This window comes from Hyla sarda, chromosome 1 (assembly GCF_029499605.1).
Source record: "Hyla sarda isolate aHylSar1 chromosome 1, aHylSar1.hap1, whole genome shotgun sequence".
Classification (NCBI taxonomy): Eukaryota; Metazoa; Chordata; class Amphibia; order Anura; family Hylidae; genus Hyla; species Hyla sarda.
This window is the reverse complement of record NC_079189.1, coordinates 407,150,802-407,176,250: the sequence shown is the minus strand read 5'-3', so window position 1 is coordinate 407,176,250 and position 25,449 is coordinate 407,150,802. Positions and strand designations below refer to the sequence as shown.

The 25,449-nt window shown below is 48.7% G+C and overlaps 1 protein-coding gene across 2 annotated transcripts in view; it reads right to left on the bottom strand.

Annotated features, from left to right (window-relative positions):
- The window catches only part of NDRG2 (NDRG family member 2), a 42,242-nt gene extending 29,714 nt beyond the window's left edge, over nt 1-12,528 (bottom strand). Inside the window, exon 1 of one of the 2 annotated variants that reach the window (XM_056528600.1) lies at nt 12,417-12,528. The gene's annotated coding sequence lies outside the window, so the exon portion shown is untranslated. The remainder of the gene's footprint in view (nt 1-12,416) is intronic. The other variant, XM_056528599.1, reaches the window with a different exon arrangement.
- Nucleotides 12,529-25,449: the final 12,921 nt, after the last annotated feature.

Here is a 25,449-nt window from a genome sequence, read left to right as displayed (position 1 = left end):
GAATGTGTGCAGATATACTGCCCGGACATCCGTCCGGATCTATAAAAATATCTCTGATCCTAGCCAGAAGGCCGGGAATCAAGAGGTGAATGCCACAAGGTGTAGAGATATGGTGCCAGTGCTTCCACTCAGTGAGTCAATCCTCTCAGTGAGTTTCAGCATCTCTGGGTCACCACTCCCCGAGGCACAAAAGTACCTCGGCTCTTGACCATCCCAGCCTCATGGAGAGACCCAGAGGGAGCAGGTGTTGGGGCACCAGCCCCGGAACCCCCAGGTACACCTATCCCCTCCATGCAGCACCCATCCCCACCAGTCCAATACCGGTGCTTTGTGCCGCCGGCATGAACTGATAAGAACAAATACTACACTTGATCTTAGCCAAAAGGGCGAGAAGCGATAGTAGATGTTGATATTTTTATCCCACACAATGGGCATAGTTAGGAAGATTACCCCCCCCCCCCCCCCACCCAGGAAGAGATAAGGGGACACTAATGACTGTGACACACAGGGGAGATATGAGGGGGGCACTAATGACTGATCATATAAAGTCCCATTGCATGTTGTCATGTTATCCTGGCTCATAACTTTTTTGCTGGCTCCTACATTCTTAACAAATTTTGTCAAGCCTTGACTTAGACAAACATGTAACAGTTGGCCGGCTTTCCATTATCCAACATTGATGCCTCCGGCTAATAGGGAGGCAGCAATGCCAGATACACAAGATGATACAACCTCCTTATCTTTTAATCAGTAGATGTAAAATGGGTGCGACACACCTTAACCAAGGATATACTGTATACCAGCCTCGTGTTATGTGCTTATGGCAGCCAACTGTGAAGCATGGCCTTCATTTCTCAGTTCTGCCCAGTGCTTCCACATATCATCTGCTATAGTGAGATCAATAAACTTCAAGGCAGTGATATACACTGCTCAAAAAAACAAAGGGAACACTTAAACAACAAAATGTAACTCCAAGTCAATCACACTTCTGTGAAATCACCCTGTCCACTCTGGAAGCAACACTGATTGACAATTTCACATGCTGTTATGCAAATGGAACAGACAAAAGATGGAAATTATAGGCAATTAGCAAGACTCCCCCCCCCCAATAAAGGAGTGGTTCTGCAGGTGGTGACCACAGACCATTTCTCAGTTCCTATGCTTCCTGATGTTTTGGTCACTTTTGAATGCTGGCGGTGCTTTCACTCTAGTGGTAGCATGAGACGGAGTCTACAACCCACACAAGTGGCACAAGTAGCGCAGCTCATACAGGATGGCACATCAATGAGAGCTGTGGCAAGAAGGATTGCTGGGTCTGTCAGCGTAGTGTCCAGAGCATGAGGCATTACCAGGAGACAGGCCAGTATATCAGGAGACGGGGAGGAGGCCGTAGGAGGGCAACAACCCAGCAGCAGGACTGCTACCTCTGCCTTTGTGCAAGGAGTAGATGGAGGAGCACTGCTAGAGCCCTGCAAAATGACCTCCAGCAGGCCACAAATGTGCATGTGTCCACTCAAACGGTCAGAAACAGACTCCATGAGGGTGGTATGAGGGCCCGACGTCCACAGGTGGGGGTTGTGCTTACAGCTCAACACCATGCAGGATGTTTGGCATTTGCCAGAGAACACTACGATTGTCAAATTCACCACTGGTGCCATGTGCTCTTCACAGATTAAAGCAGGTTCACAATGAGCACGTGACAGACATGACAGAGTCAGCAGACGCCGTGGAGAACGTTCTGCTGCCTGCAGCATCCTCCAGCATGACCAGTTTGGCGGTGGGTCAGTAATGGTGTGGGATGGCATTTCTTTGGGGAGGCCACACAGCCCTCCATGTGCTTGCCAGAGGTAGCCTGACTGCTATTAGGTACCGAGATGAGATCCTCAGACCCATTGTAAGACCATATGCTGGTGCGGTTGGCCCTGGGTTCTTCCTTATGCAAGACAATGCTAGACCTCATGTGGCTGGAGTGTGTCTGCAGGTCCTGCAAGAGGAAGGCATTGATGCTATGGACTGGCCCGCCTGTTCGCCAAACCTGTATCCAATTGAGCACATCTGAAACATCATGTCTCGCTCCATCCACCAATGCAACGTTGCACCACAGACTGTCCAGGAGTTGGCAGATGCTTTAGTCCAGGTCTGGGAGGACATCCCTTAGGAGACCATCCGCCCCCTCATCAGGAGCATGCCCGGGCATTGTAGGGAGGTCATATGGGCATGTGGAGGCTACACATTACTGAGCCTCATTTTGACTTGTTTTAAGGACATTACATCAAAGTTGGATCAGCCTGTAGTGTGGTTTTCCACTTAGATTTTGAGTGTGACTCCATATCCAGACCTCCATGGGTTGATAAATTTGATTTCCATTGATAATTTGTGTGTGATTTAGTTGTCAGTACATTCAACTATGTAAAAACGAAAGTTTCATACGATTAGTTCATTCATTCGGATCTAGGATGTGATATCTTTGTGTTCCCTTTATTTTTTTTTTAGCAGTGTAGTTTCTCCCTTTCTTCATGCTAATCTGTAGTTACAAATGACCTATCACATGAACTCCCCTTTAAATAATGGTATGTTCCAGGCAGCATGGGCTGGAGCTATGGCAAGGATCCCAGGAGTTACGCAGCTTCTGCCCTTCAAATCTTGAAGGTCACAAGATCAAACCCATGACAGGCAGTAAGCCACAGGCTTGTAGAATGTATCCACACACGCTGGTATATATCAAAAGGCAAATGTGCACATCTGTCATACCACGGTGCAGCGTTATAAATCATAGAATATACAGACTGTAGGTAGGATCCGATCTGATATGCCAAGCACGGCAAATCTAAACATTGCCCAGGATTCTGCTTGCATCCTCCATTTTTCCTATGCGGCTTGAATGTTAATTAAAAGCAATCTGTTCTTTCATATGTCCTGATTCACTGAGCCGGTCATTAGCTGGAATGATCTTACCAAGGCAAATCCATTAACGCTTCCATAAACCCACATCTGGGCACAGACACTGGAACGTACAAAAATAGTACAGTTTCTATTATATAGCATCCAGGATCATTGCCTGGAAGCATCTATCTGGTTAATGTGTATGTCTACGCTGTATTTTGGGCAACACTGGCAATTTATAATGGTGCTTACGAAGTAACAAAATACATGCTATATATTACCAGTGAAGATGATTTCAAAGACAGTATCAGTCTCTATGATACATGTAAGCGATAATACAAGTGATTTGCATTAAAAGGGCATAAATTAAGCTACATCACAGTATCAAAAAACACAACAGCCAAATGTCCAATACACAAGGTGCAAATAAGTAAAGCATCAGGGTATGATCACACACAGCAGATATTTCATGCGGTAGTCTAATCCTTCTGAATGGGTAACTTCTGCTATGGAGCAAAACATAGGCCCCTTTACATGTATAAAACAGCTATCTTCCTGAAAGCAATCTGTCATGTGTGAACATGCTTTTATAGGGGTTTTCCAGACACACAGAAGTATAGACCACATCTAGTCTAGCCTTACACTATTTCTTAGGATAAATATAGGTTTATCCAAGGAAGGTTTATAGAGAATCTGTCAGAATCTCCATGCCAGGAAGGGTTAATCAATGTGACATCCAAGTAGAGGAGATGCAGGCGCTTGGATAGATGCTTGTTAAACTTTATTGGAAATCTGTAAAAACCATCCAAAGAGGTGCACAGATAAGGGACAAAATGACAAGAGGAGCACACAACTGACGTGTTTCAGGCTATCAACAGTTAGTCATGATCATGCATGATCAACACGCATTTTGTTTTGACTGATTATCTAATTGAGAAGCATGGGAGTTCACCAATAAAAACAGAAATTGTGTGTTTAAACCGCAACATAAACACACTGGCCCAAATTTATCAAACTGTGTGAGAGAAAAAGTGGAGAGATCTTTCCATTGCAACCAATCACAGCGCAGCTAAGGAGCTCTGGTAAAGTGAAAGCTGAGCTGTGATTGGCTGCTATGTGAAAATCACTTCACTTTTTCTCTCACACAGTTGGATAAATCTGGGCCACTGTGTGAATACAGCCTAAGGACCACAGTTCTCTCACAAGCTATTAAACCTACCGATGGCTATCTATAGAAAGTAATGCTTTATGTAATTGTGACAATTTGCTTTCTGAAAGAAGTCTAACAAGTGTAGCGAGTCTCATCGTGGTACGTGACCCTTCCAACCAGTTCTAGTCTAAGCCAGAATATACATGAACCTAAAGTAGAAACACTTGTGTACTGCTCCCTGGCTATCTAGTCAGAAATCACTAAGATAAGGGTTATTTATTGTGCACCACAAAGAGATCATATAAAGCACCTAAAATACGAGACATGGAGGTACAGTAGGGCTGGGCGGTATACCGGTTCATACCGAATACCGAATTTTTTGGGCTGCACGATATGAATTTTCCCCCATACCGCAATACCGGTTGGGCCCCTCCCCCTCGGGAATGTATTATCAGCCTAGCGCAACGCTGTCCCCACATCGGGGAACTAATCCTATGTGACCCGCCAGCGCTGTTCTGCCCCCCCCCAATTAATGATCAGCCCAGCGGGGTACTACTCACATGTGTCAAGCACTGCCCTCCTCCTCTTTGTTGGGGGCCGCCGGGCGCTGGAACTCACTGTACGCCAGTGGTCTCCAACCTGCGGACCTCAAGCTGTTGCAAAACTACAACTCCCAGCATGCTGAGAGTTGTAGTTTTGCAACAGCTGGAGGTCCGCAGGTTGGAGACCACTGCTGTACGCTGTATCCCTGTGTCCGGGCTGCAAAAGATACAGAAAATAACCTTTTAACTCACCCACCTCGGCCGCACGCTGGGGACGGGGGAGGACAGCCGTCAGCCTATCACTGCCCAGAGCGATGCCCCGCCCCGGCTAGTGATAGGCTGAGCCCACTGTCATGTAAGAAGCCGGCTGGCGGGTCACATGATTTGGGGGGGGGGGAAGAAAATGCCGTTATATACCGTGGAACCGCCGTAAGTGAAAAAAATACCGTGATACACATATTTGGTCATACCCCCCAGGCCTAGGGTACAGATGATTTGGGTAATAAGACACTATAGTTACACACCCTCTCTCTTCATAATAAAGTTCTACAGTGCAGAGCTGGAAATATGCCTCCTATTGTATTCTGCAGATGGCACCTTACTTTTGGGATGTTTATATTGCTGTTTATGAAGGTGCCTATTCTTAAGCCACTAAAAAAAAAGTCACGTTGTCTCCTTGGATTAACTCCTTCCTAGCGTCTACAGAATCTCCTCTATCATTCCTTGAACATGAACAATTTCTGCTGCAGTAAATCATTGGAATTACAGCATGTTTTTATGTCCATCATAAAGCACTTTTCTGGAGTTCTCTTATCTGCCCATAGAGAGGTAAACAGACCAGTTTTGCCTGCATTTTCCCATCATACTATTAGAAAGGTTATCTATAAAAGGTGTTCTTAATAGTGTTCATTGTGAACCAGTGTATATCTACTGTGGTAATCTTGGGCTTGATGTGATAAATGCCTCGTGTAGACCTCCATGTTTAATCTCGGCACTGCAGTGTATACGCTATATCACACTGAGTGATTGATGGACACCAGACTTCTTTAAGAGTTCCTGTGGGAACAGATAGCTGTCCAGTCTCCGTTTTCAGAAGAAAAATAACACTGGGTCATATGGGTAAATCCTTTCAGGATTGAGAAAAATCAATAAGCTATTCTCAAGAGCCAGGGAGTAGTGTTCATGAGCCATAAATGGAATGTCAGCTTTGTGGCCCCTAAGGAGATGAGATTGCCACCTGAGGCTGGGTTCACACATGGTACACTAGCAGAGAGAATATAATCTGTTTACAAACACTGTAACATACTTAATATACTCTTGATTGATATACAGTGATCCCCCAACCTACGATAGCCCCGACATATGATAATTTCAACATACGATGAATTTTTATGAAGGTGCCATCGCATAAACGGCTATCCGGCAGCACAGACTGCTTCAGCTTCCTCCGGATAGCTGTTTAAAAGGAGTAGTCCAGTGGTGACTCAGTGGTGAGCAACTTATCCCCTATCCTAAGGATAGGGGATAAGTTGCAGATCGCGGGGGGTCCGACTGCTGGGGCCCCCTGCGATCTCCTGTACAGAGCCCCGACAGCCCGCTGGAAGGGGGCGTGTCGACCTCCGCACGAGGCGGCGGCCGACACGCCCCCTCAATACAACTGTATGGCAGAGCCGAAGCGCTGCCTTCGCCAATCTCCGGCTCTGCCATTGAGATGTATTGAGGGGGCGTGCCGGCCGCCGCCTCGTGCGGGGGTCGACACCCGCTATCTGGGCGGAGAGCCGGGGCCCGTACAGAGAGATCGCAGGGGGCCCCAGCGGTCGGACCCCCGCGATCTCAAACTTATCCCCTATCCTTAGGATAGGGGCTAAGTTTTTCATCACTGGACTACCCCTTTAATGTGCCCTGTGTGGTCCGGCGAGTGTCACTCACCTGTCCCCGCCTCTCCGGACCGTCCTATGCAGGCTCCGCTGTATAGCCATCGCTCTCCTTCGTCGTCATCGCGTCGCCGTGCATGCCGGCGATGGAGAGCGACGATCCAGGGTGGCGGTGACGGTCCGTAGCGGCGGGGACACGCGAGTATAACATTCTATATTACTATCGCACGGATCCCTCAACATACGATGGATTCAAGTAACGATGGTTCATTTGGAACAAATTACCATCGTATGTTGAGGCATCATTGTACAGGTATATGATAACAGTCATATAATACAAAGTTATATTTGTTATTACATTTAGTTCTTTTTATTATGTGCAGACAAACATCCCTTGCCTTGTAAATATATACCACGTCCTTTAAAACAAATGTCTGCCAGCCAACAGGAACTAACACCTTTACTGATCCATCAAGTAAGACTGAGTTTTATTCATACACCACATTAAAGGGGTACTCCGCCCCTAGACATCTTATCCCCTATCCAAAGGATAGGGGATAAGATGTCAGATCGCGGGGGTCCCGCTGCTGGGGACCCCCGGGATCTCGCCTGCAGCACCCACTTAATCGGCTTCCGGCAACGCTGGAGGCTTCGGATCCCAACCACGCGAGCAGAAGAGCGTGACGTCACGCCCCACCCCTCAATGCAAGTCTATGGGAGGGGGCGTGACGGCCATCACGCCCACTCCCATAGACTTGCATTGAGGGGTGGGGCGTGAAGTCACGCTCTTCCACTCGCGTGGTCGGGATCCGAAGCCTCCAGCATTGTCGGAAGCCATTGAGGTGGGACCCCCGTGATCTGACATCTTCTCCCCTATCCTTTGGATAGGGGCTAAGATGTCTAGGGGCGGAGTACCCATTTAAGATATGCCATAGACAAATTCAGGGCAAGTGGGTTCCAGGGCACGTCCACATTTCAAGCCAACATAACCTATGCCATGAGATAGAAGCTGCTGGTTTGGAAAGCGTAAGCGCTCAGGAGCCTGCTTTCCCTTGATCTCCCTGTACCGTCCTCTATAACGGTATATGAACTAAATTTTAGGGTGTATTCCCAAGTACATGATCTGCTGCAGATTTGATGCGGTGTTCACTCATTTCATTTACATTGAAATCTTCAAATATGCAGCAGATCCTGTATGTGTGAATACTCCCTAAAGCTTTACTGCCATTTAGATAAACTTTTGACATGTTGCACAGACATGTCAAAAGATTGGACCATTCATGTGCAGAGACTCCCTCAGGTCATTCTATATAGCAAGGTGAGGGATGTGGCAGTGCGCTTCACTACCTGACTCCATGCAGTAGGAGGACTCCATAGACTATAATGGAGCCGATCTCTTGTAATCAGTTGGGTGACCTGCCATGTACCTCACCTGGCTATTACTAACACTGAGACCCTGACTGATGTTAACTTTTGAAATGTCTGTGCAACATGTGAAAAGTTCATCTAAATGGCAGGAACACTTGAAAGGAATTCTCCAGGATTAAAAACACTTAGCTGCTTTATTCCAGAAATACCACTCATGTCCTCAGTTTGTGTGTGGTATTGCAGCTCACTAAAAGGGGTTATCCAGGAAAAAACTATTTTATATATATCAACTGGCTCCAGAAAGTTAAACAAAATTTGTAAATTAGTATTAAATGAATCCTTTCAGTACTTATGAGCTGCTGAAGTTGAGTTGTTCTTTTCTGTCTAAGTGCTCTCTGATGAAACCTGTATCGGGAACTGTCCAGAGTAGAAGCAAGTCCCCATAGCAAACCTCTCCTACACTGTGCAGTTCCCGAGACAAGCAGAGATGTCAGCAGAGAGCACTGTTGTCAGACAGAAAAGAACAACTCAACTTCAGCAGCTGATAATTATTAGATGGATTAAGATTTTTTTTTTTATAGAAGTAATTTACAAATCTGTTTAACTTTCTGGAGCCAGTTGATTTTTTCCTGGCATACCCCTTTAAAGCTCCATTAAAGTAAAAGGAGCACAATTAGGCCAGGTTCACACTGCGGAATCTCCGGAAATGCATTGCCGTCTATGGAGATGGTGCGGTCCTAATGCTGCCTGTAGAATCCCGTCCAGAGATTCCGCAGTGTACACCCAGCCTCATAATACCACACACAACCGTGGCTCTGTTTTTGGAGGAAAGTAAATATTTAGTTCTAATCCTAGATAACCTCTTTACGGCAAGTGTTCAATCAGCAAAGAACTTCTTTTTCAAAGGGCCTTCATTTGACCTCTGCACAGGTCTTGATCAATTTTTCACCCTTGTGTACAGCTTTACCTCTGGGGACTCGAAGTGTCAGATGGGCGCCTTGTAAGCTTATTTGTCCCCATGGAGTCTTCTAATCTAAACCAGTGTTCCTTAACCTGTAGCTTTTTATCTGTTGCAAAACTACAATATCCATCATGACCTGACAGCTGGCGAATACAAAAATACATTGCTCAAAAAAATAAAAGGGAACACTAAGATAACACATCCTAGATCTGAATGAACTAATCGTAGGAAATACTTTCATCTTTACATAGTTGAATGTGCTGACAACAAAATCACACACAAATTATCAATGGAAATCAAATTTATCAACCCATGGAGGTCTGGATATGGAGTCACAACCAAAATCAAAGTGGAAAACCACACTACAGGCTGATCCAACTTTCATGTAATGTCCTTAAAACAAGTCAAAATGAGGCTCAGTAGTGTGTGTGGCCTCCATATTAGGAGGAACCCAGGGCCAACCGCACCGGCATATGGTCTCACAATGGGTCTGAGGATCTCATCTCGGTACCTAATGGCAGTCAGGCTACCTCTGGCAAGCACATGGAGGGCTGTGTGGCCCCAAAGAAATGCCACCCCACACCATTACTGACCCACTGCCAAACTGGTCATGCTGAAGAATGTTACATGCAGCAGAATGTTCTCCACCGCGTCTCCAGACTCTGTCACATGTGCCCAGTGTAAACCTGCCTTCATCTGTGAAGAGCACAGGGCGCCAGTGGTGAATTTGCCAATCTTGGTGTTCTCTGGCAAATGCCAAACGTTCTGCACGGTGTTGGGCTGTAAGCACAACCCCCACCTGTGGACGTCGGGCCCTCATACCAGCCTCATGGAGTCTGTTTCTGACCATTTGAGTGGACACATGCATATTTGTGGCCTGTTGGAGGTCATTTTGCAGGGCTCTTGCACAAAGGCAGAGGTAGCGGTCCTGCTGCTGGGTTGTTGCCCTCCTATGGCCTCCTCCACATCTCCTGATGTACTGGCCTGTCTCCTGGTAGTGTCTCCATGCTCTGGAAGCTACCCTGACAGACACAGCAAACCTTCTTGCCACAGCTCGCATTGATGTGCCATCCTGGATTAGCTGCGCTACCTGAGCCACTTGTGTGGGTTGTAGACTCCATCTCATGCCACCACTAGGGTGAATGCACTGCTAGCATAAAAAAGTGACCAAAACATCAGCCAGGAAGCACAGGAACTGAGAAGTGGTTTGTGGTCACCACCTGCAGAACCACTCCTTTATTGGGGGTGTCTTGCTAATTTCCTATAATTTCCACCTGTTGTCTGTTCCATTTGCACAACAGCATGTGAAATTGATTGTCAATCAGTGTTGCTTCCTGAGTGGACAGTGTGATTTCACAGAAGTGTGATTGACTTGGAGTTACATAGTATTGGTTAAGTGTTCCCTGCATTTTTTTGAGCAGTGTATAATGGGAGCAGTAGTTTTGCAACAACCTGAAGAACACTGGTCTCGGCCTCTATTTATTAGACTGTATAGGGCAGCCTAGACTCCAGTTGTAAGTTTTCTATCTCCGCTGGTGCTTTCAGGCGTGGTGACATGGCAGCGGCTGCGGTTGGGCTTGTTTGCCACCTGTGTTCGTTCTTTTTGTTCCCTAAACTGGGATGTGACCCAACAGGGAAGAAAGGTAGAAAACGTTTTCCTAGTTGGATCTGATCCAAGTTCTGGAGAAAAAAGTAACGCAGGTGGCACAGTGTGATTTCTTACATGGATAGGACAAAGAGGGATAAAAGATAGATAGATAGATAGATAGATATATAGGACAAAGAGGGAAGATAGATAGATAGATAGATAGGACAAAGAGGGATAAAAGATAGATAGATAGATAGGACAAAGAGGGATAAAAGATAGATAGATAGATAGGACAAAGAGGGATGATAGATAGATAGATAGATAGATAGATAGATAGATAGATAGGACAAAGAGGGATAAAAGATAGATAGATAGGACAAAGAGGGATAATAGATAGATAGATAGATAGATAGATAGATAGATAGATAGATAGGACAAAGAGGGATAAAAGATAGATAGATAGATAGATAGATAGATAGATAGGACAAAGAGGGATAAAAGATAGATAGATAGATAGATAGGACAAAGAGGGATAAAAGATAGATAGATAGATGATAGATAGATAGATAGGACAAAGAGGGAAGATAGATAGATAGATATATAGGACAAAGAGGGATAAAAGATAGATAGATAGATAGGTAGATAGATAGGACAAAGAGGGATAAAAGATAGATAGATAGATAGATAGATAGATAGATAGATAGATAGATAGGACAAAGAGGGAAGATAGATAGATAGATAGATAGATAGATATATAGGACAAAGAGGGATAAAAGATAGATAGATAGGACAAAGAGGGATAAAAGATAGATAGATAGGACAAAGAGGGATAAAAGATAGATAGATAGATATATAGGACAAAGAGGGATAAAAGATAGATATATAGGACAAAGAGGGATAAAAGATAGATAGATATATAGGACAAAGAGGGATAAAAGATAGATAGATAGGACAAAAAGGGATAAAAGATAGATAGATAGATAGGACAAAGAGGGATAAAAGATAGATAGATAGATAGATAGATAGATAGATAGATAGATAGATAGATATATAGGACAAAGAGGGATAAAAGATAGATAGATAGATATATAGGACAAAGAGGGATAAAAGATAGATAGATAGATATATAGGACAAAGAGGGATAAAAGATAGATAGATAGATAGATAGATAGGGATTGTGTGAGAGAGAACGGAAAGGGATAGATAGGACACAGAGGGATAAAAGATAGATAGATAGATAGATAGAAAGGGATTGTGAGAAAGGAGAGAGAGGGATTGTTATTAGATAGAAGAGACATGATAGATGACAAGTAGAAATAATGATATTAGATATAACAGAGATAGGAAAGATATATGTCAGAGAGGGATGAAGTATAACTGTTTATTTGGGGTCCTGTACCTGTCCCCTCCACATACTATATACATATAAGAGCAGGCTGCTGATATATTAGGGTCACTCAGTCAGGTGACTGCAGACATGGCAGCTGTGAGTGTTGTTGTTGTTACACGTGGAGACAATGCACGGGTGGGAGGGGTTATAGGTTGTTTGTAGGTGTGGTTACAGCCGCAGGGGGCGTGGTTAGCAGAGGATGGACGGTAACAGAGGTGGGTGTGGCTTTCTTCTAGCAGGCAGCTCTGTTTATTCTACTTTCTAGCGCTATGTGTAGTGTCTATGAGCGATGTGTTGTTTAGCATGCTGGGAGTTGTAGTGCCACTACCAATTGTTTACAGATGTGTAGCTAGCCTGTTCTCTGCAGTATGTGCTGTGAATCCTGAAAGCAAACAAGGCGCCCCCGCTGAGACACAATACACCGCTGTGACATTTCCCCTCAAGGACACGCCGAGCCCTGTATAGAAGGCGCTGTACATACAAAGCATCTCCCGCATTAGCGGACATCGCACACATCGGCCATCTGTCACCACACACGACAGCAGGCTGCACACAGCATTCCGTCACACCACACACATGGACGAGGACACAGGGCCCGGCAGCCATACGTACACGCTCCTGACATCCACACATAGCAATTCGCATAGCATAGCAACTCACTGTGATCTGGGGTCTGGCCGCTCCGGAGCTGTCTCTAGGTCCTCTCTGTGCTGCTATCTGAGAGACACCCAGACAAAGGCACATAGACACTCCCCGGGAAAGAGACAGCTAGGGGAGGGGCTGAGGGGGCGGTCTGCCGAGAGACTGCTGGCACGGTGGCTGAGACATCCCAGACCTGCTGTCCCTAGATAGAGGCGGGAGAGCTGCCCGGGAGTAAGAGTACAGCCTCACATCCTTGGGACAGACACTGTCCTCTGTCATGACGAGTGTACACGGGGGTTTAGCTGTAGGAAGCCGCAGAGGCCCCTCTCTCACCCCGCAATGGCTGACTGCTTCTGCCTCACCCGCTGTCTATAAAGATGTGTATGGCAGCAGGCAGAGAGGTGAGGAATTACAGAGGTTATGTAGTTACTGACAGGAGCAGAGGTATCACACAGGCCGGGTAGTCACTGACAGGAGCAGAGGTATCACACAGGCTGGGCAGTCACTGACAGGAGCAGAGGTATCACACAGGCTGGGCAGTCACTGACAGGAGCAGAGGTATCACACAGGCTGGGCAGTCACTGACAGGAGCAGAGGTATCACACAGGCTGGGCAGTCACTGACAGGAGCAGAGGTATCACACAGGCTGGGTAGTCACTGACAGGAGCAGAGGTATCACACAGGCCGGGTAGTCACTGACAGGAGCAGAGGTATCACACAGGCTGGGCAGTCACTGACAGGAGCAGAGGTATCACACAGGCTGGGCAGTCACTGACAGGAGCAGAGGTATCACACAGGCTGGGTAGTCACTGACAGGAGCAGAGGTATCACACAGGCTGGGTAGTCACTGACAGGAGCAGAGGTATCACACAGGCTGGGTAGTCACTGACAGGAGCAGAGGTATCACACAGGCTGGGCAGTCACTGACAGGAGCAGAGGTATCACACAGGCTGGGCAGTCACTGACAGGAGCAGAGGTATCATTCAGGCCGGGTAGTCACTGACAGCAGCAGAGGTATCACACAGGCCGGGTAGTCACTGACAGGAGCAGAGGTATCACACAGGCTGGGTAGTCACTGACAGGAGCAGAGGTATCACACAGGCTGGGTAGTCACTGACAGGGGCAGAGGTATCACACAGGCTGGGTAGTCACTGACAATAGCAGAGGTATCACACAGGCTGGGCAGTCACTAACAGGAGCAGAGGTATCACACAGGCCGGGTAGTCACTGACAGGAGCAGAGGTATCACACAGGCTGGGCAGTCACTGACAGGAGCAGAGGTATCACACAGGCTGGGTAGTCACTGACAGGGGCAGAGGTATCACACAGGCTGGGTAGTCACTGACAGGGGCAGAGGTATCACACCGGCTGGGTAGTCACTGACAATAGCAGAGGTATCACACAGGCTGGGCAGTCACTAACAGGAGCAGAGGTATCACACAGGCTGGGCAGTCACTGACAGGAGCAGAGGTATCACACAGGCTGGGTAGTCACTGACAGGGGCAGAGGTATCACACAGGCTGGGTAGTCACTGACAGGGGCAGAGGTATCACACCGGCTGGGTAGTCACTGACAATAGCAGAGGTATCACGCAGGCTGGGCAGTCACTAACAGGAGCAGAGGTATCACACAGGCTGGGCAGTCACTGACAGGAGCAGAGGTATCACACAGGCCGGGTAGTCACTGACAGGAGCAGAGGTATCACACAGGCTGGGTAGTCACTGACAGGAGCAGAGGTATCATACAGGCCGGGTAGTCACTGACAGGAGCAGAGGTATCACACAGGCTGGGTAGTCACTGACAGGAGCAGAGGTATCACACAGGCTGGGTAGTCACTGACAGGGGCAGAGGTATCACACAGGCTGGGCAGTCACTGACAGGAGCAGAGGTATCACACAGGCTGGGCAGTCACTGACAGGAGCAGAGGTATCACACAGGCTGGGTAGTCACTGACAGGAGCAGAGGTATCACACAGGCTGGGTAGTCACTGACAGGAGCAGAGGTATCACACAGGCTGGGTAGTCACTGACAGGAGCAGAGGTATCACACAGGCTGGGCAGTCACTGACAGGAGCAGAGGTATCACACAGGCTGGGCAGTCACTGACAGGAGCAGAGGTATCATTCAGGCCGGGTAGTCACTGACAGCAGCAGAGGTATCACACAGGCCGGGTAGTCACTGACAGGAGCAGAGGTATCACACAGGCTGGGTAGTCACTGACAGGAGCAGAGGTATCACACAGGCTGGGTAGTCACTGACAGGGGCAGAGGTATCACACCGGCTGGGTAGTCACTGACAATAGCAGAGGTATCACACAGGCTGGGCAGTCACTAACAGGAGCAGAGGTATCACACAGGCCGGGTAGTCACTGACAGGAGCAGAGGTATCACACAGGCTGGGCAGTCACTGACAGGAGCAGAGGTATCATACAGGCCGGGTAGTCACTGACAGCAGCAGAGGTATCACACAGGCCGGGTAGTCACTGACAGGAGCAGAGGTATCACACAGGCTGGGTAGTCACTGACAGGAGCAGAGGTATCATACAGGCCGGGTAGTCACTGACAGGAGCAGAGGTATCACACAGGCTGGGTAGTCACTGACAGGAGCAGAGGTATCACACAGGCTGGGTAGTCACTGACAGGGGCAGAGGTATCACACAGGCTGGGTAGTCACTGACAGGAGCAGAGGTATCACACAGGCTGGGTAGTCACTGACAGGAGCAGAGGTATCACACAGGCTGGGTAGTCACTGACAGCAGCAGAGGTATCACACAGGCCAGGTAGTCACTGACAGGAGCAGAGGTATTACACAGGCTGGGTAGTCACTGACAGGAGCAGAGGTATCATACAGGCTGGGCAGTCACTGACAGGAGCAGAGGTATCACACAGGCCGGGTAGTCACTGACAGGAGCAGAGGTATCACACAGGCTGGGTAGTCACTGACAGGAGCAGAGGTATCACACAGGCTGGGTAGTCACTGACAGTAGCAGAGGTATCACACAGGCTGGGTAGTCACTGACAGCAGCAGAGGTATCACACAGGCTGGGTAGTCACTGACAGGAGCAGAGGTATCACACAGGCCGGGTAGTCACTGACAGGAGCAGAGGTATCACACAGGCTGGGTAGTCACTGACAGGAGCAGAGGTATCACACAGGCTGGGTAGTCACTGACAGGAGCAGAGGTATCACACAGGCTGGGTAGTCACTGACAGGGGCAGAGGTATCACACAGGCTGGGTAGTCACTGACAATAGCAGAGGTATCACACAGGCTGGGCAGTCACTAACAGGAGCAGAGGTATCACACAGGCCGGGTAGTCACTGACAGGAGCAGAGGTATCACACAGGCTGGGCAGTCACTGACAGGAGCAGAGGTATCACACAGGCTGGGTAGTCACTGACAGGGGCAGAGGTATCACACAGGCTGGGTAGTCACTGACAGGGGCAGAGGTATCACACCGGCTGGGTAGTCACTGACAATAGCAGAGGTATCACACAGGCTGGGCAGTCACTAACAGGAGCAGAGGTATCACACAGGCTGGGCAGTCACTGACAGGAGCAGAGGTATCACACAGGCTGGGTAGTCACTGACAGGGGCAGAGGTATCACACAGGCTGGGTAGTCACTGACAGCAGCAGAGGTATCACACCGGCTGGGTAGTCACTGACAATAGCAGAGGTATCACACAGGCTGGGCAGTCACTAACAGGAGCAGAGGTATCACACAGGCTGGGCAGTCACTGACAGGAGCAGAGGTATCACACAGGCCGGGTAGTCACTGACAGGAGCAGAGGTATCACACAGGCTGGGTAGTCACTGACAGGAGCAGAGGTATCATACAGGCCGGGTAGTCACTGACAGGAGCAGAGGTATCACACAGGCTGGGTAGTCACTGACAGGAGCAGAGGTATCACACAGGCTGGGTAGTCACTGACAGGGGCAGAGGTATCACACAGGCTGGGCAGTCACTGACAGGAGCAGAGGTATCACACAGGCTGGGCAGTCACTGACAGGAGCAGAGGTATCACACAGGCTGGGTAGTCACTGACAGGAGCAGAGGTATCACACAGGCTGGGTAGTCACTGACAGGAGCAGAGGTATCACACAGGCTGGGTAGTCACTGACAGGAGCAGAGGTATCACACAGGCTGGGTAGTCACTGACAGGAGCAGAGGTATCATTCAGGCCGGGTAGTCACTGACAGCAGCAGAGGTATCACACAGGCCGGGTAGTCACTGACAGGAGCAGAGGTATCACACAGGCTGGGTAGTCACTGACAGGAGCAGAGGTATCACACAGGCTGGGTAGTCACTGACAGGGGCAGAGGTATCACACCGGCTGGGTAGTCACTGACAATAGCAGAGGTATCACACAGGCTGGGCAGTCACTAACAGGAGCAGAGGTATCACACAGGCCGGGTAGTCACTGACAGGAGCAGAGGTATCACACAGGCTGGGCAGTCACTGACAGGAGCAGAGGTATCATACAGGCCGGGTAGTCACTGACAGCAGCAGAGGTATCACACAGGCCGGGTAGTCACTGACAGGAGCAGAGGTATCACACAGGCTGGGTAGTCACTGACAGGAGCAGAGGTATCATACAGGCCGGGTAGTCACTGACAGGAGCAGAGGTATCACACAGGCTGGGTAGTCACTGACAGGAGCAGAGGTATCACACAGGCTGGGTAGTCACTGACAGGGGCAGAGGTATCACACAGGCTGGGTAGTCACTGACAGGAGCAGAGGTATCACACAGGCTGGGTAGTCACTGACAGGAGCAGAGGTATCACACAGGCTGGGTAGTCACTGACAGCAGCAGAGGTATCACACAGGCCAGGTAGTCACTGACAGGAGCAGAGGTATTACACAGGCTGGGTAGTCACTGACAGGAGCAGAGGTATCATACAGGCTGGGCAGTCACTGACAGGAGCAGAGGTATCACACAGGCCGGGTAGTCACTGACAGGAGCAGAGGTATCACACAGGCTGGGTAGTCACTGACAGGAGCAGAGGTATCACACAGGCTGGGTAGTCACTGACAGGAGCAGAGGTATCACACAGGCTGGGTAGTCACTGACAGCAGCAGAGGTATCACACAGGCTGGGTAGTCACTGACAGGAGCAGAGGTATCACACAGGCCGGGTAGTCACTGACAGGAGCAGAGGTATCACACAGGCTGGGTAGTCACTGACAGGAGCAGAGGTATCACACAGGCTGGGTAGTCACTGACAGGAGCAGAGGTATCACACAGGCTGGGTAGTCACTGACAGCAGCAGAGGTATCACACAGGCTGGGTAGTCACTGACAGCAGCAGAGGTATCACACAGGCCGGGTAGTCACTGACATGAGCAGAGGTATCACACAGGCGGGGTATTCACTGACAGGAGCAGAGGTATCACACAGGCCGGGTAGTCACAGACATGAGCAGAGGTATCACACAGACCGGGTAGTCGCTGACAGGAGAAGAGGTATCACACAGGCCGGGTAGTCACTGACAGGAGCAGAGGTATCACACAGGCTTGGTAGTCACTGACAGGAGCAGAGGTATCACACAGGCCGGGTAGTCACTGACAGGACAGAGGTATCACACAGGCCAGGTAGTCGCTGACAGGAGCAGAGGTATCACACAGGCCGGGTAGTCACTGACAGCAGCAGAGGTATCACACAGGCCGGGCAGTCACTGACAGCAGCAGAGGTATCACACAGGCTGAGTAGTCACTGACAGGAGCAGAGGTATCACACAGGCCGGGTAGTCACTGACAGCAGCAGAGGTATCACACAGGCTGGGTAGTCACTGACAGGAGCAGAGGTATCACACAGGCCGGGTAGTCACTGACAGGAGCAGAGGTATCACACAGGCTGGGTAGTCACTGACAGGAGCAGAGGTATCACACAGGCCGGGTAGTCACTGACAGGAGCAGAGGTATCACACAGGCTGGGTAGCAGTGGCGTTGCTAGGGTTGGTGTCACCCGGTGCGGTAGAAAATGGTGTCACCCCCATACCTCCCCCCCCCCCCGAGTAAGTTTTTAGCCTGTTGTGACAGACACCACTGTTGTAGCGCATTGTGAGAAATTCCAGTATAATAATCAGATATACCAGTTGCCACAGAATAGGAAAGTGTTAAAGAAGTTTTCACCATTTAAATATACAGCTCCCAGAATTACTTAAAGGGGTACTCCACTGGAAAACATTTTCTTTTATATCAACTGGTGCCAGAAAGTTAAACAGAATTTTAAATAACTTCTATTTAAAATCTTAATCCTTACAGTACTTATAAGCTGGTGAATGCTCCACAGGAAGTTGTGTAGTTCTTTCCAGTCTTACCACAGTGCTCTCTGCTGACACCTCTGTCCATGTCAGGAACTGTCCAGAGCAGGAGAGGTTTGCTATGGGGATTTGCTCCTACTATGGACAGTTCTTGACATGGACAGAGGTGTCAGCACAGAGCACTGTGGTCAGACAGAAAAGAAATTAAAAAAGAAAAGAACTTCCTGTGAATCGCTTATATAGCAGCTAATAAGTACTGGAAGGATTAAGATTTTTAAGTAGAAATAATTTACAAATCTGTTTAACTTTGTATCACCAGTTGATTAAAAAAATGTTTTCCAGTAGAGTACTCTTTTGAGCAGTAGTGAGGTTATGCTGGGAGTTGTAGTTTCACTCATCATAACTGTAGAACTGACAAGCGACTACAGCTCTGATAGGACATAGTGAGGAGAATGTACAATGATATCAGTGATTACAGGTGACGTCTTCTCTATAGTGAGGAGAATACACAATGACATCAGTGACTACAGGTGACGTCTTCTCTATTGTGAGGAGAATACACAATGATATCACTGACTACAGGTGACGTCTTCTCTATTGTGAGGAGAATACACAATGATATCACTGACTACAGGTGACGTCTTCTCTATAGTGAGGAGAATACACAATGATATCAGTGACTACAGGTGACGTCTTCTCTATAGTGAGGAGAATACACAATGATATCAGTGACTACAGGTGACTTCTCTATAGTGAGGAGAATACACAATGATATCAGTGACTACAGGTGATGTCTTCTCTATAGTGAGGAGAATACACAATAATATCAGTGACTACAGGTGACTTCTTCTCTATAGTGAGGAGAATACACAATGATATCAGTGACTACAGGTGATGTCTTCTCTATAGTGAGGAGAATACACAATAATATCAGTGACTACAGGTGACTGCTCTATAGTGAGGAGAATACACAATGATATCAGTGACTACAGGTGACTTCTTCTCTATAGTGAGGATAATACACAATGATATCAGTGACTACAGGTGACATCTCTATAGTGAGGAGAATACACAATGATATCAGTGACTACAGGTGACGTCTTCTCTATAGCGAGGAGAAAACAATGATATCAGTGACTACAGGTGACTTCTCTATAGTGAGGATAATACACAATGATATCAGTGACTACAGGTGACTTTTCTATAGTGAGGAGAATACACAATAATATCAGTGACTACAGGTGACATCTTCTCTATAGTGAGGAGAATACACAATGATATCAGTGATTACAGGTGGCGTCTTCTCTATAGTGAGGAGAATGTACAATGATATCAGTGATTACAGGTGATGTCTTCTCTATAGTGAGGAAAATACACAATGATATCAGTGACTACAGGTGACTTCTTCTCTATAGTGAGCATAATACACAATGATATCAGTGACTACAGGTGACTTCTTCTCTATAGTGAGGAGAATACACAATGATATCAGTGACTACAGGTGACGTCTTCTCTATAGTGAGGAGAATACACAATGATATCAGTGATTACAGGTGACGTCTTCTCTATAGTGAGGAGAATACACAATGATATCAGTGACTACAGGTGACGTCTTCTCTATAGTCTTCCCTTATCTAATTCAGATGGTACATACCGCCTGGTCCAGCTAAAACTTCTGTCTGTAGAATGTGACGCCCAGACGTCTCCTCACTATGTCAGCGCATTCTCAACCTCTATATGAAAACAAGTATTATAATAAACCTGCCAGACACTGTATCCTCTAAATATAATACTACTATACACTATACCCTGATTATAAACCTTCCATACACCATACCCACTGAATATAATACTACCACACACTGTACATTCTGAATATACCAACACATACTGTACCTTCTGAATATAAATCTGCCACATACTGTACCCCTGAATATAATACCGCCACACACTGTACCCTCTGAATATAATACTACCACAAACTGCGCCCTCTGAATATAATGTTGCCATACAGTGCACCCTTTGAATATAATACCACAACCGCAGTAACACCCCTCAACATCCGTTAGCTGATGCTATTACCATGGGAGGGGGGTATTGGTGGTGTTGCTAGTGGATGATGGGGGTGCTACTACGGGGGGGGGGGGGGTGTTGCTGGAGGATGATGAGGGTGCTACTGGCCACCCCCCCTGGCAGTATCACCCCCATCATCCATCGGCAGGATCATCCTCCTGGCAGGAGCACCGCCATCATCCACCATCAGGATCTGCTGATGGAGGTGCTACTGCTGTGGAGGTGGTGGGGAGGTTGCTGGTGGATGATGAGGGTGCTACTGCCAGGGGGGGGAGCATTAGGTAGGCAGCAGTTCCCCCACATTAGGTAGGTAGCAGTTTCCCCACATTAGGCAGCATAGATACCCCACATTAGGTACCAGTTCCCCCACATTAGGTAGCAATTTCCCCAAATTAGGTAGCACAGATTCCCCACATTAGGTAGCAATTTCCCCACATTAGGTAGCAGTTTCCCCATATTAGGTAGCATAGACGCCCCACATTAGGTAGCATAGACTCCCCACATTTGGTAGTAGTTTCCCCACATTAGACCGCAGGTTCCCTTGCAGGTTCCCCACAATGGGTCAAAGTCTCCCCTCATTAGATCGCTGGTACAAACCCCCCACCCCACCCCCCCAAAAGAAAACCACATACAACACAGAGAGACACACACACACAGTCAGAGAGACACACACAGAGTCACACACACAGAGTCACACAGTCACACACACACAGAGTCACACAAACACACACACAGAGTCACACAAACACACACACAGAGTCACACACACACACAGAGTCACATGCACACACAGAGTCACATACACACACAGAGTCACACACTGTGCTTTAAGTGGGCCAAAAGAGGAGCCGGTACTCTATTAGGTGCCGGTGCTCCCCCCCCCCCCAGCCCGACTACACCCCCCCCTCCCAGGTACTGAACATGAAAATACCCTTAGAAAGTACCCTAGAAAGAGCTACTGAACATAAATAAAATGTGCAAAAGGGTATTGAAAAATTTGTAGAAAATGTACATAAAATAAATAATAAAACACAATAACATACTAACCATAGAACAGTAAACATAAGCCTGTTCCCCACATTAGGTTGGCAGTATAGTTCCCCCACATTAGGTGCAGTATAGTTCCCTACATTAGGTGCAGTACAGTTCCCCCACGTTAGGTGCAGTATAGTTCCCCACATTAGGTGTGCAGTATAGTTCCCCACATTAGGTGCAGTATAGTTCCCCCACATTAGGTGCAGTATAGTTCCCCACATTAGGTACAGTACAGTTCCCCCACATTAGGTGCCGTATAGTTCCCCCACATTAGGTGCAGTATAGTTCCCCCACATTAGGTGCAGTATAGTTCTCCACATTAGGTGCAGTATAGTTCCCCACATTAGGTGCAGTATAGTTCCCCCACATTAGGTGCAGTATAGTTGCCCCACATTAGGTGCAGTATAGTTCCCCCACATTAGGTGCAGTACAGTCCCCCCACATTAGGTGCAGTATAGTTCCCCCACATTAGGTGCAGTATAGTTCCCCCACATTAGGTGCAGTATAGTTCCCCCACATTAGGTGCAGTATAGTTCCCCACATTAGGTGCAGTATAGTTCCCCCACATTAGGTGCAGTATAGTTCCCCCACATTAGGTGCAGTATTGTTCCCCACATTAGGTGTGCAGTATAGTTCCCCACATTAGGTGCAGTATAGTTCCCCCACATTATGTGCAGTATAGTTCCCCACATTAGGTACAGTACAGTTCCCCCACATTAGGTGCCGTATAGTTCCCCCACATTAGGTGCAGTATAGTTCCCCCACATTAGGTGCAGTATAGTTCTCCACATTAGGTGCAGTATAGTTCCTCACATTAGGTGCAGTATAGTTCCCCCACATTAGGTGCAGTATAGTTCCCCCACATTAGGTGCAGTATAGTTGCCCCACATTAGGTGCAGTACAGTTCCCCACATTAGGTGCAGTATTGTTCCCCCACATTAGGTGCAGTATAGTTCTCCACATTAGGTGCAGTATAGTTCCCCACATTAGGTGCAGTATAGTTCCCCCACATTAGGTGCAGTATAGTTCCCCCACATTAGGTCCAGTATAGTTGCCCCACATTAGGTGCAGTACAGTTCCCCACATTAGGTGCAGTATAGTTCCCCACATTAGGTGCAGTACAGTTCCCCACATTAGGTGCAGTACAGTTCCCCCACATTAGGTGCAGTACAGTTCCCCCACATTAGGTGCAGTACAGTCCCCCCACATTAGGTGCAGTATAGTTCCCCCACATTAGGTGCAGTATAGTTCCCCCACATTATGTGCAATATAGTTTCCCCCACATTAGGTGCAGTATAGTTCCGCCACATTAGGTGCAGTATAGTTCCCCACATTAGGTGCAGTATAGTTCCCCCACATTAGGTGCAGTATAGTTCCCCCACATTAGGTGCAGTATAGTTCCCCCACATTAGGTGCAGTATTGTTCCCCACATTAGGTGCAGTACAATTCCCCCACATTAGGTGCAGTATAGTTCCCCCACATTAGGTGCAGTATAGTTCCCCCACATTAGGTGCAGTATAGTTCCCCCACATTAGGTGCAGTATAGTTCCCCACATTAGGTGCAGTATAGTTCCCCACATTAGGTGCAGTATAATTCCCCCACATTAGGTGCAGTATAGTTTCCCCCACATTAGGTGTAGTATAGTTCCCCCACATTAGGTGCATTATAGTTCCCCCACATTAGGTGCAGTATAGTTCCCCCACATTAGGTGCAGTATAGTTCCCCCACATTAGGTGCAGGTTCTTACTGGGGGGGGGGGTTAATCTGGGGGCACTACCTGCCTACTCGGGGCCCCAGATTAACCCCCCCCCCCCCCCCCGGTAGGCCGGTAGTACCCAAGATTAACCCCCTCCCCCCAGCAGGCATGTAGTACCCCCAGATTAACCCAGGAGGGGGGGGTTCATCTGGGGGTGCTACCGTCCTACGGGGGGGGGGGAGAGTAAATCTGGGGGTACTACATGCCTGCTGGAGGGAGGGTGTTAATCTAGGTGTACTACCTGCCTACTGGGGGGGGGGAGTTAACCCCCTCCCCCCCAGTAGATTGGCAGTACCAGCAGTTTAACCCCCCCCTCCCTTGTAGGGAGGTAGTACCCCCCAGATTAACCCCCTCTCCCCCCCCCCTGTAGGAGTGCAGTACCCCCCAGATTAACCCACTCCCCCCACCAAGTTAGAAGGTAGTACCCCGCTGAATAACCCCTTCCCCTCCCCCCAGACGACCGAGTAGGCAGGTTGAAATAACATTCACTCACTCAGCGCGGTAATCCTGCGAGCCGCGTGCCGTCACGTCACGCTCTGGGGCCGGCGTCCTTGAATTCAGCGTGACGTCCTGATGGTCATGTGATGGCAGTGACGCGCCGAAATACAAATCCAGGACCAACTGAAGGTGAGCCAGAGAGGAGCGGGGTGGGGCACAAAAAGGAGCAGGAGGCAGCGCTGTGCGGTGTCCCTGACGGACAGGCGCACCGCACAGCGCAGGTGGAGGGGGGGAGGAGGCCGGTCGGGCACAGATGGGGGGTGGTGCGGAGCATCTTGGTGTTACCCCCATTAGGTTGGTGTCACCCGGTGCGCGCCGCACCCCCCGCACCCGGGTCGCAACGCCACTGCTGGGTAGTCACTGACAGCAGCAGAGGTATCACACAGGCCGGGTAGTCACTGACAGGAGCAGAGGTATCACACAGGCTGGGTAGTCACTGACAGGAGCAGAGGTATCACACAGGCTGGGTAGTCACTGACAGGAGCAGAGGTATCACACAGGCCGGGTAGTCACTGACAGGAGCAGAGGTATCACACAGGCTGGGTAGTCACTGACAGGAGCAGAGGTATCACACAGGCCGGGTAGTCGCTGACAGCAGCAGAGGTATCACACAGGCCGGGTAGTCGCTGACAGCAGCAGAGGTATCACACAGGCTGGGTAGTCACTGACAGGAGCAGAGGTATCACACAGGCTGGGTAGTCACTGACAGGAGCAGAGGTATCACACAGGCTGGGTAGTCACTGACAGGAGCAGAGGTATCACACAGGCTGGGTAGTCACTGACAGGGGCAGAGGTATCACACAGGCTGGGTAGTCACTGACAGGAGCAGAGGTATCACACAGGCCGGGTAGTCGCTGACAGCAGCAGAGGTATCACACAGGCCGGGTAGTCGCTGACAGCAGCAGAGGTATCACACAGGCTGGGTAGTCACTGACAGGAGCAGAGGTATCACACAGGCCGGGTAGTCACTGACAGGAGCAGAGGTATCACACAGGCCGGGTAGTCACTGACAGGAGCAGAGGTATCACACAGGCTGGGTAGTCACTGACAGGAGCAGAGGTATCACACAGGCCGGGTAGTCACTGACAGGAGCAGAGGTATCACACAGGCTGGGCAGTCACTGACAGGAGCAGAGGTATCACACAGGCTGGGTAGTCACTGACAGGGGCAGAGGTATCACACAGGCCGGGTAGTCACTGACAGGAGCAGAGGTATCACACAGGCTGGGTAGTCACTGACAGGAGCAGAGGTATCACACAGGCTGGGTAGTCACTGACAGGAGCAGAGGTATCACTCAGGCTGGGTAGTCACTGACAGGAGCAGAGGTATCACACAGGCTGGGTAGTCACTGAAAGGAGCAGAGGTATCACACAGGCTGGGTAGTCACTGACAGGAGCAGAGGTATCACACAGGCCAGGTTGTTCCAT